At 41.0% G+C, this 16,795-nt stretch overlaps 1 protein-coding gene across 5 annotated transcripts in view; it reads left to right on the forward strand.

The window, feature by feature from the left end:
* UBOX5 (U-box domain containing 5) overlaps nt 1-16,795 on the forward strand; it is a 42,025-nt gene that overhangs the window by 13,688 nt on the left and 11,542 nt on the right. Inside the window, exon 2 of one of the 5 annotated variants that reach the window (XM_077872413.1) lies at nt 9,246-9,402. The exons of the other annotated variants lie outside the window; for them this stretch is intronic. The gene's annotated coding sequence lies outside the window, so the exon portion shown is untranslated. The remainder of the gene's footprint in view (nt 1-9,245; nt 9,403-16,795) is intronic. 5 annotated transcript variants of the gene reach the window in all.

Genomic DNA, 16,795 nt, shown 5'->3' on the forward strand with positions numbered 1-16,795 from the left:
AACTGTGTTTTGTTATCTAATTAATCTCCAGTGCATGTAGTGGGTTGCAGCACAGAGATGATAATGTTTAGTGAATATGGTCTGGGAATTTAGAGTGGTTAGGCATTGCTGGGGAGTTGAGGTGGAAAGAAGGCAGAGGGTGGGGGTAGAGAGGTAGAGCAGATCTGGGTCACAGTTAACAGCGTTACTAAAGAGCCTAAGTATATAGGGGCTGGGTGCTTCTAAGGGAGTCTTAAGTAGGAATAATTGGGCAGATTCATGTTTTAGAACTGTTAGGTAAAAAGGATAGAATGAGATTGAGGAAGGGTATATGAGATATATTAGGGAGAATATTTCACAAATGAGTGTAAGAGCTCAGGTGAGACATAATGAGGGCCAGAACTATGGGAATGGAAAGTCTGAGTTTCAGAGGTGATTGGAAGGAGAAAGGCAAGACTTGCTGATTGGTTGGATTAGGGAATGGGGATTTTAGTGTTGACCACATTGATATGGAGTCAGCAACTAAAATTGGAACCAAAGCAGGAAAGGTGTTTGGGTAGAGGGTTAGTTAATCTCACCTGGTCACCTCTAAGATGAGCTTCCAGGCAGAAATAGCCAGGCTGAGGTCTCAGATGGGGATCTGGGCAGGTGGCAGAACCACAAGTGAGTGAAATCGCCTGGACAGGTGGATAGGATGTTATTGCAGTTTGGGGATCAGGGAAGAAAAGATAACCAAGAATAGAAAGAATACCAGCATTTATAGGGAGAGCAAAGCTAAGGGGACCCAGTGGTAAAGATAAAAAAAGAAGAAATAACCACACTTAGGGAAAATGGTAACACAAGTTTGTCAAGGGTCCTCAAACTACCCTCACAAAAAGGATTCACAGAACTTGTAAAAGCTGTTATACTCACAGTTATGGTTTATTACAGTGAAAGGATACAGATTCAAATCAGCAAAGGAAAAAGGCACATAATGTAGAGTTTAGGAGAGACCAGGTACAAGCTTTCAGTTGTCCTTTTCCAGTGCGGTCACATGGGCAGGTCTTAATTTCATCCCAACAGTGATATTTGCCAACATTTATCCATATTACTAATCAGGGTAGCTCACCGGAGCCTGTGCAGGGTTTTTATGGGGCGGGGGGGGGGAGTCATGTAGGCATGGAGTGCCCACGTGGCTGGCCTTAGTTATTCAGTCCTCACCCCCTTCAGAGGTCCAACTGACATGCCCAAGCCCCCACCATAAATCACATTGGTAGTGTAAGCTGTCTGGTGTAGCTCAAGGTCTCAGGTGTATGCAGACAGTCTTAACAGGAAGGATGTTCCAAGGGCTTAGAGATGATCTCCAAGGAGCTAGTAAAGGGCCAGTTTTTTGGGAATGTGCAGGGTTTGAACCCCCGCCGCCCCAAACCTGCCGAGTTAACCTTTCATTGCACAGAAGCCAATAGGAAAGGAGAGGATTTGCACCATGTCAGTTGCTAGGGAGAGAGCAGTGAGGGCAAGAACCAAAAATCTCCAACTTGGTCATCACTGATGACATTAACAATAGCAGTTTGAATTGGATTGTCAGAGCAAAAACCAGACTGCACACCTGTTGAATATTGAGAATTAAGGAATGGGTTGCAAATGTTGGGGCAATTCCTTGAGAACCTTTGAAGAGAAGGGAAACCTTGAGCAGGATACAGAGTGGGAGTAGGATTGCCAATATAATACAGAATGCCGGGGATCCCTGGGTGGCGCAGTGGTTTAGCGCCTGCCTTTGGCCCAGGGTGCGATCCTGGAGACCCGGGATCAAATCCCACGTCGGGCTCCTGGTGCATGGAGCCTGCTTCTCCCTCTGCCTATGTCTCTGCCTCTCTCTCTCTGACTATCATAAATAAATAAAAATTAAAAAAAAATACAGAATGCCTGGTTAAATTTGAATTTTGGGGACACCTGGGTGGCTCAGCCATTTAGGGCCTGCCTTCGGCTCAGTGCGTGATCCTGGAGTCCCAGGATTGAGTCCCACATTGGGCTCTTTGTGTGAAGCCTGCTTCTCCTTCTGCCTGTGTCTCTGCCTCTCTGTCTGTCATGAATAAATAAAATCTTTAAAAAAAATTTGAATTTCAGATAAGTAATAATGTTTTGTGGTAAAATACGGATAAAATTGGCCTTTTCAAGTGTGCAATTCAGTGACAGTACATTGATGATGTGCAACCAATCAGCACTGTCTAGTTCAAGAACATTTTTTTCACCCCCCAAAAAAACTCCATGCCCATTAAGCAAAGATTCCACGTGTACCCCTCTCCCCAGACCCTGGCAACTATCTATCTGCTTTCCATTTCTGTGGATTTACCTATTCTAGATATTTCCAAAAAGTGGAATCCTACAGTATGTGGCTTCTTACACTTAGTATAATGTTACTAAGATTCACCCATGTTATGCATGTGCCAGTACATCATTACGTATAGCTGAATAATAGTCCACTGTTTGGACATACCCTATCTTGTTTATCCATTCATCAGTTGATTGACACTGCATTTTTCCACTTTTTTGACTATTGTGACTGGTGCTGTTATGAACATTGATGTGGCATATTTTTTTGAATGCCTGTTTCTAGTACTCTGGATATATACCTACAAATGAAATTGTTGGGTTATATGTTAATTTGATATTTAACCTACTGAAGAACTGCCAGGCTTTTCCACAGTGGCAATAACATTTTACATTTCTAACAGCAATGTATTAGGGTTCCACTTTCTCCACATCTTTGCTAACACTTTGTGTGTGTGTGTGTGTGTGTGTGTGTGTGTGTGTGTTTTAAATAGTTGTTCTAGTGAGTGTGAAGTGGTATCTCATTGTGGTTTTGATTCATATTTCCCTGATGACTAATAGTGCTTAGTATCTTTCTTTTCTTTCTCCGTCTTTTTTTTTTTAATTTTTTTTTAATTTTTATTTATTTATGATAGTCACAGAGAGAGAGAGAGAGAGAGAGAGAGAGAGAGAGAGGCAGAGACATAGGCAGAAGGAGAAGCAGGCTCCATGCACCGGGAGCCCGACGTGGGACTCGATCCCGGCTCTCCAGGATCGCGCCCTGGGCCAAAGGCAGGCGCTAAACCGCTGCGCCACCCAGGGATCCCTCCGTCTCTCTTTTTAAGTAGACTCCACACCCAGTGTGGCGCTTGAACTCATGACCCTGTGATCAAGAGTTGCATGCTCTATTCACTGCACCAACCCGGCACCCTTAGCATCTTTCAATCTTAACAATACTGAGTCTTTAATCCATGAACAGGAGATGTCTTTCTATTTATTTAGGTCTTTTTTAATTTCTTTCAGCAGCATTTTATTTTATTTTAAAGATTTAATTTATTTATTCATGAGAGACACAGAGAGAGAGAGGCAGAGACACAGTCAGAGGGAGAAGCAGGCTCCATGCAAGGAGCCCGATGTGGGACTCGATCCGGGGACTCCAGGATTACACCCTGTGCCAAAGGCAGGTGCTAAACTGCTGAGCCACCCAGGGATCCCCTTCAGCAGCATTTTATAGTTTTCGGTGTATAATTCTTGCTCTCCCATAGTTACATTTATTCCTTAGTTTTTTTTTTTTTTTAAGATTTTATTTACTTATTCATGAGAGAGAGAGAGAGAGAGAGAGGCAGGCTCCCTGCAGGGAGTCCGATGTGGGACTCAGTCCCAGGACTCCAGGATCACACCCTGGGCCTAAGGCAGACACTCAACTACTGAGCCACCTAGGCATCCCAGTATTTTTATTTTTAATGCTACTATAAATGGAAGTTTTATTTTCACTTTTTTTCTTTTATTTTTTTAAGATTTTATTTATTTGACTGGGGAAGAGAGAGTGAGAGAGAACACAGGCAAGAAGAGCAGCAGGCAGAGGGCAAGGGAGAAGCAAGCTCCCCACTAAACAGGCAACCAGATGTGGGGCTCGGTCCTAGGACCGTGGGATCATGACCTGAGCTAAAGACAGACACTTAACCAACTGAACCACCCAGGCACCCCTGTTTTAACATCTCTATGAATTGCTTGTTACAAGTGGTTAGAAATATGAATGATTTGTCCTGCATTTTTGCCTAATTCTTTTACGAGCTATAAGAGTTTTTGTGTATGTGTTGATTCTTTAGAATTTTCTATATACAGGATCATATAATCTGTGGATAAAGGTAGTTTTCCTTCTTTCTTTCTGCTTTGGAGACCTTTTTATTTCTTTTTCTTGCCTACTTTCTCTGGCTTGAGCTGCTTATATGAAATTGAATAGAAGTGGTAAAAGTGGGCATCCTTCTCTTGTTCCTGATCTTCTGGAGGATTCTTTCAGTCTTTCACCATTGAATATATTAGCTGTGGGTTTCGCATAAATACCCTTATCATGTTAAGGAAGTTCCTTTCTGTTCTTAGTTTTCTGAATGTGCAATAAATAATTTTTTAGCATATGTCACAGATAGTACATAGGACATTCTTTTTTTTTTTTTTTTTAAGATTTATTTATTTAGGGCAGCCCCCGTGGCGCAATGGTTTAGCGCCGCCTGCAGCCTGGTGGGTGGTCCTGGAGACCCAGGATCGAGTCCCACATCAGGCTCCCTGCATGGAGCCTGCTTCTCCCTCTGCCTGTCTCTCTGTCTCTCTGTCTCTCTGTCTCCCCCTCCGTGTGTGTCTCACATTAATAAATGAATAAAATCTAAAAAAAAAAAAGATTTATTTATGTATTTATTTATTTATTAGAGATACAGAGTTTGAGAGAGAGAGAGAGACAGGCAGAGGGAGAAGCAGGTTCCATGCTGGGACTCGATCCTGGGTCTCCAGGATCACACCCTGGGCTGAAGGCGGCACTAAACTGCTAAGCCACTGGGGCTGCCCCATAGGACATTTTTAAATAAAAAAATCTATTGTTCATCTGATTTCCAGATTTAAGTGGGCAGTTTTTATTTTTATTTGCCAAGTTGGCAACACTAAGAAAAACTCAGCACCAAGGCAAGGTTTTTTTGAGGACACTGTTGAGGACAGAAGAGACTTACATGTTGAGGAGGGTCCAGCAGTAGTCAGAGATAAGCATTCAGGAGAGAGGTGAGAACAGATGGAATAAGGTCCAATGGTCACGTTTATACATGAAGAACATGGCTACTCCACCTGGCGTCCCATAGAATTTTGCTGACTCTATTAAGGTGGTGAGTAAATGGTATTAGAACCCTTAGTTTAGGGGATCCCTGGGTGGCTCAGCAGTTCAGCGCCTGCCTTTGGCCCAGGGCATGGTCCTGGGGTCCCAGGATGGAGTCCCACGTTGGGCTCCCTGCATGGAGCCTGCTTCTCCCTCTGCCTGTGTCTCTTTCTCTCTCTCTCTCTCTCTCCCTATGTCTATCATGAATAAATAAAATCTTAAAAAAAAAAAAACAAAACCCTTTGTTTATCTCTTTGTTTTGAGACTGTGAGTCTCTTAAAATTAAGAGACCCATTTGTGCCTTGATTTGAGTTTATGAGGGTTTTTTTTTTTTTTAAGATTTTATGTATATATTAGGGAGAGAGAGCAAGCATGAGAAGAGGGGTAGGATCAAAGGGAGAGGGAAAAGGAGGCCCACCACTGAGCAAGGAACCTGATGTGGGGCTCCATCCTAGGACCCTGGGATCATGACTTGAGCCAAAGGCAGATGCTTTTCAACCCTTCCCTTGAACCTTTCTCAACCCTTCCCTTGAACTTTCCCTTATTCAGCCTGCATACAGGGAGGCAAAGGAGAAAGGTCTGTCTCTGTCTGGCCATCCAGACCTGTAGGAACTGTCAGATGCAAGAAAGCCAAAGGCAGATGGCCCACTGAGCCACCCAGGCACCCCAAGCCTATGATTTCTTAAGAGTAAAAATTGTGCCTACCTGTGCCTAGCAGAGAGCCGTGCACATATTAAGCCATTGAAGGGTGAATGGGCTCCAACCATATAGGATTGCAAGTTGCTTCTGGGTGCACACACCTCTGTTCTGGTCTTCTGTGCACCTCTCACTGATGGATGACTGTGTGGGATGTGCTAGGACAGCTGTCTTTCATTTTAACCAGCTCGAAGAAAAATGAACACAAGTCACATTTTTTTCATGGATGGACAAGTAACTCAATTTAGAAATTATAAGAAGTATTGTTCTTCTTTAAAAGCTGAAGTGCCCAATTTATAAAATTGCTCAGTGCATTGGTATTCCACCCACTCTTTGAGGTTAAATGCTTTTCTCTTATTTGACAGGTAATCTTTTCTTCTTTTTTTCCCTCTGTAACCTGTTTGAGCCTAGTCTTTAAAATATGTGTATCTGCCAGAATTACTTTCCATTACATTTTTGTGAGACTCAGAAATCCGGTTGTATAACTCAGCTGTGGCAACTTCTTTTTAGGCCAAAGGAAGATGGATGCTCAGGTGTTCAGAAAGTGTCATGGTCACCTTATTCTCTTCTAAATCATCCCCCCACACTCCTTACCCCCATGTTCTGGGTCCTCAACCACAAAAAGGCTTACTTAGCTGCTTCAAGCTACAAGGAAGCACAGATAGAAACCTTCCAGAAAAGATGACCAACTTGTCCCAGTTTGCCTGGGACTTTTCTGGTATTAGCACAGAAAGTTCCACATTCTGGAAAAACCCTCAATCCTGGATAGACCAGAAGATTGATCACCCTACCTCTGTATCCCTTCTCAACCCTTCCCTTGAACTTTCCCTTATTCAGCCTGTGTACAGGGAGGCAAAGGAGAAAGGTCTGTCTCTATCTGGCCATCCAGACCTGTAGGAACTGTCAGATGCAAGAAATACTCTGAGCATTTTTTTTTTTTTTTTTAGAGCATTATATCTATACGCTCAGTCCTCTCTGGTATCATCCTGCAACCCCAGGAACCTAGTCCGATTGTTTAACTACTTACATGTACTTTAAATACACAAAAGGAAAAACAGTGTGGCCCATCACTCTAAATCTGTTGCCTATTTTAAATTTCTGCATGGGCACCATTGCTCCCAAACTATTCATGTATATGATAGATTTTTAAAGAGATTTATTTATTTATTTGAGAGAGAGTGTGGGCAAATGGAGGAGACGGGCAGAGGGAGAGGAGAGAGTATTCTCAAGCAGACTCCCAGCTTGGAGTAGAGCCCCACATGGGTCTGATCCCAGGACCCTGAGATCGTGACCTGAGCTGAAATCAAAGAGTCAGACATTCAATCAACTGAGCCACCAAGGCACACTCTTAGATACAGATTTTTAGCAGATATGTGATCATAATACTTATACTATTTTGTGTTCTTTTTTAAATTTTATATATACTTTTACAGTTTTTCTACATAGTCATATTTATCATTTAAGTATCAGGTATACCAAGAATAAATGTGTCACTGAAGTGTTTCTTACAATGTGGGTAGACGGATTCACTGGACTCTTGAGTTGGCCTCAGGAACCTAGTTCTGGCCTTAGGTTCTGGGTAAAGAACTTTAAGACTTCTGTGATAATAGAGTTGAATTTAGGGGCTCAGTGGGTAGAACATGTGACTCTTGATCTTGAGATTGTAAGTTCGAATCCCACATTGGATGTAGAGAATACTTAAAATCTTTAGGGCAGCCCCGGTGGCTCAGCAGTTTAGCACTGCCTTCAGCCCAGGGTGTGATCCTGGAGACCCGGGATCGAGTTCCACGTCAGGCCCCCTGCATGGAGCCTGCTTCTCCCTCTGCGTGTCTCTGCCTCTCTCTCTCTCTCTCTCTCTCTCAATAAATAAGTAAATAATCTTTAAAAAAAATCTTTAAAATAAAATAAAAGGCTTCTTAGAGGACAATACCAGGGATCCTTGTGATGGAACTGTTCTGTCTTGACTGTGGTGGTGATTACACATGTCTCTACATGTGTTAACATTGCATAGAACTGAATCCATATAGGCACACATGCCTAACTAAGTACATGTAAACTTGGGAAATTGAGTAAGATCATGGATTGTGTCATTGTCAGCTTCCTGCTTGTGACACACTGTGTTGTAGCTATGCAATTACTGGTTAAAGTGTGGTTACTGGTAACCGACACTGGTTAAAGGGTACATGGGATCTCTGTATTGTTTCTTACAACTGCACATGAATCTACAATGATCTTAAAATAAAAAGTTTATTTTTTTAAAAAGATTTTATTTATTTATTCATAGAGATAGAGAGAGAGGCAGAGACACAGGCAGAGGGAGAAGCAGGCATCATACAGAGAGCCCGACATGGGACTTGATCCAGGGTCTCCAGGATCACGCCCCGGGCTGCAGGCGGCGCTGAACCGCTACGCCACCGGGGCTGCCAAAATAAAAAGTTTAATTAAAATCTTGAAAAGTAAAATATTTTTTCAGGCTGGCTGGCTGGCTCAGTTGGTAGAGAACACGACTCTTAATCTCAAGATCATGAGTTTGAACCCCACATCGGAGATAGCTTACTTTAAAAATTTTTTTTTCCTTGAAGGTACCTTTGAAATCCTTGTGAGACAATAATATGTTATACATAGTTCATTTTCCTCCTTCTTCCTCTTTAGACACCTTTCCCTCAAAAAGAAAACTATTAAAGGAAGAAAATGCCCAGGGAGAAACTGAGATTGCTAGTGTATTTCTTGGTACTGTATACTTTGATGCCTTCAGGAAGCCATTTGCAAAGATGGCCCCTCATGTAGAACAAAAAGATAGTGGGAACTCCTTGAAGGGTGAATTGCCTCTAAGTGGTTCAGAATTGCTTTGTCATCTAGGAGGTTAATGGCAGCCTTTTCATTAGTGTCATTTCTTTCCCTGGTTATAAGCCTTCTGTGACTTCCTTCTGTCCAGTAGCTTTCAAACTTTTTTTTTAAAATCACAGTCCTCAGTAAGAAATGCTTTTTATAATAGTGAAAGGGATTAAAGGGGAAAGGAGAGAAAATGAGTGGGAAATATCAGAGAGGGTGACTGAACATGAGAGACTCCTGACTCTGGGAAACGAACAAGGGGTAGTGGAAGGGGAGGTGGGCGGGGGGATGGGTGACTGGGTGACAGGCACTGAGGGGGGGGGCACTTGACGGGATGAGCACTGGGTGTTATGCTATATGTTGGCAAATCGAGCTCCAATTTAAAAAATATACAAAAAGGAAAGAAAGACATGCTTTTTACATCAAAACCCAGACTAATGGTGCTGTTTCAGGTGATAGAGCATGTGACTCTTGATTTGGGGTCTGTGAGTTTGAGCCCCATGTGCGGTGTAGAGATTACTTAAAAAAAAAATCAGAATAATAGATAGAAATATAGTTCCCTTTTTTAAAAAAAATTATTTATTTATTTTAGAGAAAGCATGCATGCACATGAGAGGAGAGTGAGGGGCAGAGGGAGAGGGAGAGAGAAACCATGAGCAAACTCCCTGCTGAGTATGGAGTCCCAGGACTCTGAGATCCTGACCTGAGCCTAGACCAAGCGATGGACCTTAATCAACAAAGCCACCCAGGTACCCTAGAAATATAGTTTCAATTATACTGAAACAAAAGTTTCACAAAACACTGCCCATCCTTATGTATGGTGCCCTCCGACTCTATTCTACTTCATTAAAAAAAAAAAAAATTCTGGTATGTCTCAGTAATGTGAGTTCTTGCTTCTTGATCTGCAGTTTGGGAGAAAAATACTACCTCAGACCACAGGTAAAGTAGCCTGAAGCCCCTTGGTGTAAGATTCACTGCCTTCCTCATCTGACTGCATCTGCTTTTCTGGCCCTGCCTCCTCCTCCCCTTCTAAGAAGCTAAGTGGTATATTCAGCATTTCCTAAACCAACATCACTGTCCCATCTCTATGCTTTAGCTATTACTGGTTCCTGTCTTAGTGTCCTTCCTCTGCTCCTGTTCTGCCTCCTGACTCCCATGTCAAGTACATATTGTCCATTGTTCATTAGTATGTAGTAAGTCCCATTTCAGAGTTGTCCATGAGGTCAGACATGTTCTTTGTTGTCTCCAGTTCAAACATTACTCCTGTGAATTCTTCCCTAAATTCTGGGTATACTTTTGGCCAGTGTTTATCCATTTTTTTCATGAGGAGCCACATTAAGAAATTTTATATTGAACCTAGTATATAATTTCTTATATATATTTGTATAAAACTGAAGCAGAAGTTTCATAAAATAGGGGCTCCTGGCTGGTTCAGTTGGTGGAACATACTACTTGATCTCAAGGTTGTGAGTTCAAGGCCCACGTTGGGTGTAGCGATTACTTGAAATCCTAAGAAATAATTTCATAAGTTTTCCTTATTATGTACACTTTGATATTTTATCTTCTCTTCCAGTTAATATTTCTTTTCTTCAACCCATAACTTGATTTCAAAACCACAAATTGATAACATTCACTTAGGCCATCCTTCCCTACACTGAATGTCATTTGCAGAAAGCTCTGTTACAAACTTATATTCCATAGTCACTGTTGAAAAGAGGTCCATCATGCCTCAAGACTTGAGGACAAGACCATTTCATTTCATTTATTTTTTCTTTTCCTTTTCTTCTTTTTTTCACAAGATAACTTGTAGAGAATATTTATTACAGCATTTTTTTCATTGTAAAAAATTATAAACGTACATAAAAAAAGCAATGAAAAAATAAACTGTTTTAGTCATGTAACTGAATACTACGAAGGGGGCACCTGGGTACCTTAGTTGGTTGAACATCTGCCTTCTGCTCAGGTCATGATCCTGAGGTCCTAGGATCAAGCCCTGCATCAGACTCCCTACTGAGTGGGGAGCCTGCTTCTTGCTCTTCCTCTCCTTCTGCCCCTCTCCTGCCACTCATGTTCTCTCTCTCTCTGTGTGTGTCTCAAATAAATAAAATTTGAAAAAAAATACTATGAAAATTTTAAAATGAATAAACCAGATACCCACATTTAAACATGGAAAACCTTAGAATGATAATGCTGAATGGAAAAGCCAGTTGTAAGATGATGTGCATGGTATATCCTTAAGGTACATTAAAAATACGTAAGACTGGGGGATCCCTGGGTGGCTCAGTGGTTTAGCGCCTGCCTTTGGCCAAGGGCGTGATTCTGGAGTCCCCGGATTGAGTCCCGCATCGGGCTCCCTGCATGGAGCCTACTTCTCCCTCTACCTGTGTCTCTGCCTCTCTCTCTCTCTCGGATAAATAAATAAAATCTTAAAAAATATACCTAAGACTACTGCATATTGATTATAGATACACACTTACCAATACTGATTTGAATGAGAGACACCAACTTCAGATTAGAGTTCACCTCTTGGTAAAAAAGGAAAGGAAATGGGAATAGTGATGATTTTTGTTGGTATCTTTTCAGTTTTGTCCTTAATACTGAAATGAGAAGCAAATGTGGCAGTGTTTATATCTGCTAAATCTAGGTAGTGGATATAAGAGTGTTTACTATATTCTTTTTTATCTGAAATATTTTGTTTAAAAAAGGAAAAAAATCTTCGTAATGAAAATTGACTTGTGTCTTATCTGTTTATAAACCTGTATTATCTTGCTGTCTTTTAATGCTTCAATTATCTGGCTCCAGGCTACTTGTCTGAACTGCAGGGCACTTTAGCCATGATCCATGGCCTTCAATTTATACTCAGATGCAGTCTCTCTTTTATTTAGATGCCAAATTTGGAAAAGAAGCTCTCATTTGTACATATTTACTAGAGTAAATATATAAGTAAGTACTGTAAGTATTTGCAAGAGTTCAGGTAAACGGCCATTTCTCAGGCAGGGCTGAGGAGAGTCTTCCTGGGTGAGGCTGTCTGCATTTTCATATGTTGAACCATTCTTTTTTTCTGGATTAAGCATTAAGGCAGGAGGAACTTGACCTTAAAAGATCAGGGGTATTGGAATCAGAGGTGATAAGATCACAGAAAGACCTTGATGGCAACCAGAGTCCTATAGAATCCTATAGTGTTTGGATATCACTATTTGTCAAAGAAACAGATACTATCATTTGTAATGTGTTTTAAAATAGTCTGTCACTTACATGGCACACTCATTTGTTTCAATTTGATCTCCAGTTTTTTATTTGTTTCAGTCACTTTTCTCCCCATTCTTATTATTAATAGGCTTTTTTTTTAGGGGCACCTGGCTGGCTCAATTGGTAGAGCAACCGACTATTGATCTTGGGCATGTGAATTTGAGCCCTGCATTGAGCATGGAGATTACTTAAATAAAATGTTAAAAAAAAAAAAAAGATTTAAAATGAAAAAAAAAAACATTATTTTTTAGAATGGTTTCCGGTTTACAGAGAAAGTGAGCAGATAATATGAAGAATTCCCATATACTTTCTCTTGCTTGCATGTCATTTCTTCTATTACTAGCATCTTGCATTAGTGTGGTACATTTACATTATAATAGGTGAGCCAATATTAATACATTATTATTATTATTATTATTATTATTTTAAAGATTTTATTTATTTATTCAGGAGACAGAGAGAGAGAGAGGCAGAGACAGAGGCAGAGGCAGAAGCAGGCTCCATGTAGGGAGCCCCACGCAGGGACTCAACCCCGGGACTCCAGGATCACGCTCTGGGCCAAAGGCAGACGCTAATCCACCGAGCCACCCAGGGATCCTCTTAATACGTTATTATTAACTGAAGTTCATAATTTACATCAAGGATCACTGTGTTGTTGATTCTGTGGATTTTGACAAATGCCTAATGTCACATATCTACCTACCATTACAATATCATACAGAATAGTTTCACCACCTCACCATTTCATTTTTATCTCTATATTCCAGTGCCTAGCATGGGGCTTATAAATGTTATATGAATGTGCAATAATATCTCATCTAAAATTAGATATGAGCAATCAAATTCAGTAGAATTTGAAAAACATTTGAAGAACAATCTGCCACAACCAAATAGAGCCTATCCTAGGAATAAAAGGATGGTTTAAAATTAGAAACATGTGCTATCTCTCATTAGTCTGTCAGATAAGAAAAATAATAAAACTCAATATATAGAGAAAATCAGAATTCAAAGCATATCCCTGATTTTCAAAAAAAAAAACTCTGTAAGTTAGAATGCTTTATTAACATAAAAAGAATATTTCAATTAGCATTATTTCAAAGATGATACACTGGAAGCATTTTCTAATGGAACAAAACAAGTATGGCAACTCAATTATTATTTCATATAATTCTGGAAGTTCTAGCTAATGATGTAAAATGAGAGAAGGATTACCATTTTGAGAAAGAGGCTCTAATTATTATTGAGATTATAGAACCCCCCCCCCGCAAAAAAAAACCTGAAAATTTATTAAAATCAATTGGTTTAATAAGACAATTGAACATATCATAGGTACACAAGTGAAAAATTTTCCTCTATATAGCAAAACTGGTTAGAAAAATTAATGGGATAAAAGGATCCTATTAATAAATAGCCACCTTAACAAGAAATATGTTGGATATCTTAAGAAAAAAAAGTCAAAATTGTATTAAGACAAAAATCGACTTGGGGCACCTGGGTGGCTCAGTGGTTAAGCATCTGCCTTTGGCTCAGGTTGGTTCCCTGGGTCCTGGGATCAAGTTCCACATCAGGCTCCCCATGGGGAGCCTGCTTCTCCCTCTACCTATGTCTCTACTTTCTCTGTCTCTCATGAATAAATGAATAAATCTTTTTTAAAAAATTGACTTAAAATTGTTATATCTTTTTTTTTTTAATTTTATTTATTTGAGAGAGCGAGTAAGAGAGCATGAGCGGGTTGGGGGTTGTTGAGGCAGTGGGAGAGGGATAAGTAGACTTCCTGCTGAGCTGGGCTCCATCCTAAGAACCTGGGATCATGACCTGAGCCAAAGGGAGACACTTAATTGACTGAGCCACTCAGGTGCCCCAAGATTTTTATCTTAATATTATAATAGTAAAAAGTTGCCAGCAGACTGAATGTTTACCAAAAAGAATGGTTTGTTAATTTTACTCCATCTTGTTCCATAATGATTTTAAGATAGTGTTCATGATGTACATACATTATGACATGAAAATAACTGAAGAAACAACTTTTCCTAGTACTGAGACCAAAGAGAGAATTTTCTCATGGGTCTCAAAGAGAGGATATCATGCAGAGTAAAGAATGATCATCTTGATAACTTAAAAAAAGGAGCCAGCTTCCTAGAGGTGTTTCTTATGAAATTCCTTGCTACTGGGCCACACAGAAAGTGAATAGTTGATAAAGCTATTTGTGGTGGGGCCAGGAGTGTGGTGATGGTTGTGTATGGAATTTGTTTTTTGGTTTTTGTTTTTGTTTTTTTTTTTAAGATTTTTTTTTTTAAGATTTTATTTATTTACTCTGAGAGACAGATGCCCTGTGTATGGGATTTGAACATGAGATGTGAGTGAAATTCCTTGTGTTATTTGGTCCAGTATACAGCCCTGAGGAGCAGCCCAGTGGGAGGATACATTATAGAGACCAAAATTATGATTCCCAGCTGATGTGTCATGCCACCCTGGTGTCCTATGAATTTTCAGATAGGCCACTAAATTTTTATTACCGTGTTACATTTATCTTTGCTATAGCTGGGAATCCACATTGCTAAGGAGTGTGTCAAATGGTGGTGTGTGTTATGAGTGCAGCAGCCACCAAGAGGGCCAAGCAGGAAACTGCAGGTGCCACTTAGGCTCCCATTACAAAGAATTTAATGTGGATGGACTGAATAGTCTCTGTAAATATTCTCTCAAATTAGATTTTGGTAAGTGCTATCTTACCAAGAGAACAAGTAAGCTATGTCTGGTCAGATGTAAGTTCATACATGTTAATATTTGGCTAATGGTATTAACAACCTCTTAAAAAGGAGGAGCCTCATGAGGAGCATCATGAGGTAAGATGCTTAAATAGAGGGCTACCTTATCTAAAAAAAAATTGAGTCTTGATGTTGGAAGGAGTAGTCAAAGTTTCCAAAATTCTACATTGTAGAGCATGGCTACATTAATTTAGGTTTGGGAGAATTGATTTTTTAAAAATGAATGATACAGGGCAGCCCAGGTGGCTCAGCGGTTTAGCACTGCCTTCAGCCCAGGGCCTGATCCTAGAGACCTAGGATCGAGTCCCACGTCGGGCTCCCTACATGGGGCCTGCTTCTCCCTCTGCTGTGTCTCTGCCTCTCTCTCTCTCTTTCTGTGTCTCTCATGAATAAATAAATAAAATCTTTAAAAAAAATGAATGATATGAAAACCTAACCAAAAAAAAAAAGAAAAAGAAAACCTGACCTAAGTAAGAGGGGAAAAAACCCAAAGTTGTAAATTGTCCATGTACACTCCTGCTAAGGGGCTCCTGGGTGGCTCAGTCGGTTAAGCGTCTGACTCTTGGTTTCAGCTGAGGTCACAATCTCATGGGTCATGGGATCGAGTCCCATATCAGGCTCTGTGCTCTAAGAGTGGGGGGGGCATGCTCCTTGAGGAATCTGCTTAAAGATTCTCTTCTTCTCTCCTGCCCCTCCACTTGAGTATGTGTTCTCTCCTTTGTCTCAAATAAATTTTAAAAATCTTTGAAAAAAGGTAAGTTCCTGGTAAATCCTTCAAGATAAATAGTATCCAGGTAGATAGTAACCAGAATGGTTTGGAAGGTTTAGAATCTGGCTTTACTCTCTTTAAGCCACAGTGTCTTCATCTGCAAACTAAGGGTATTAGTATCCACTTGAAGGCTAACCAGTTAGTATGATTAAAACTGAATAAAACCCCTGGGGATCTCCTCTAGCCAGAGATGTATGTGCCTTTCTAGCTGGAGTTGTGTTTTGCTACTAGAGGGTCCTTGTGTCATAACTCACTAGGAGTTGTTTGTGTTGGCTGAGACAAAGTGCAAATAAAACCTTGAAAATTGTCAAACCAATTGGAGGGACAGTCAGATTCTCCCCTCTCAGGTATCTAAAGAGAGATTTTTTAAAGTTATGAGATAGCTGAAGGTTGGAAGCCCTTTGGCTTGCCCTCATCCTGGTCACCTCTCCAGTCCGACCATGGGAACAGGTGTCTGGTGAGAACTGAGCCAGGGTGAAAGGCAAAAGGCAGAGTGGTCCTCAGGGTGGTCACTTCTGGGCAACTTCATTTCACGCTGCCATTTACAACTGAGTTGGGTCCTCAGATAATTTTGAAGGCTTTTCACTTTGGCTTCCTACTCACAGGGAGCCCTTTATCATGCCTTCAAGAGGACGACCCCTGCCGGACTTGTTCTGATCCTGGCGTTTAAGTTCTCAGAGAAATTAACTTGTGATCTGTAGAATAAATGAAAGTTAGAAGCCCACCATGTGAAATGTGCCAAGAAGATACCAAGGAGATAGGAAGAAGATAAGGGTTAGTGAAGTCAGTGCCTCCCACTGGAAAATCAAGTCAGCACTTCAAGGGGACTGACAGTATTTGCCTGTAGGTTTGTTTTTGTCCCTAAAAGTTGGGGGGAGAACAGGCCTAAGAAGTGGACAGCGGGGGACGCCTGACTGGCTCAGTGGTTGGGCGCCTGCCTTCGGCTCGGGCCGTGATCCCGGGATCCCGGATCGGGTCCCACGCCGGGCTCCCTGCATGGAGCCTGCTTCTCCCTCTGCCTGTGTCTCTGTCTCTCTCTCAGTCTGTGTCTCTCATGAATAAATAAATAAATCTTAAAAAAAAAAAAATGGACAGCGGGGTGGAGGCAATTACGGACTAAGGGCCCTTTTATCTGACTAATCTCAACCACCTCTCATTATTTTGATGTTACAACACAGCTTCTGTCTCTTTGGTTGTTCTTACCAAAGCCTTGTCCCATCAGGACAAAAGCTGGGAGGAGAGGACTGCCTGCTGCAGTGCCTGACCTCGCCATTTGCTCAGGGCTAGCCCAGTTCTGCACTTGCACATCTATTATGTCACCGTCTGTGTCACTATCATCTGTTTTTCTTTGGCATTTTA

The sequence above is a fragment of the Canis aureus genome, chromosome 26 (genome assembly GCF_053574225.1).
Source record: "Canis aureus isolate CA01 chromosome 26, VMU_Caureus_v.1.0, whole genome shotgun sequence".
NCBI classification, from domain to species: Eukaryota; Metazoa; Chordata; class Mammalia; order Carnivora; family Canidae; genus Canis; species Canis aureus.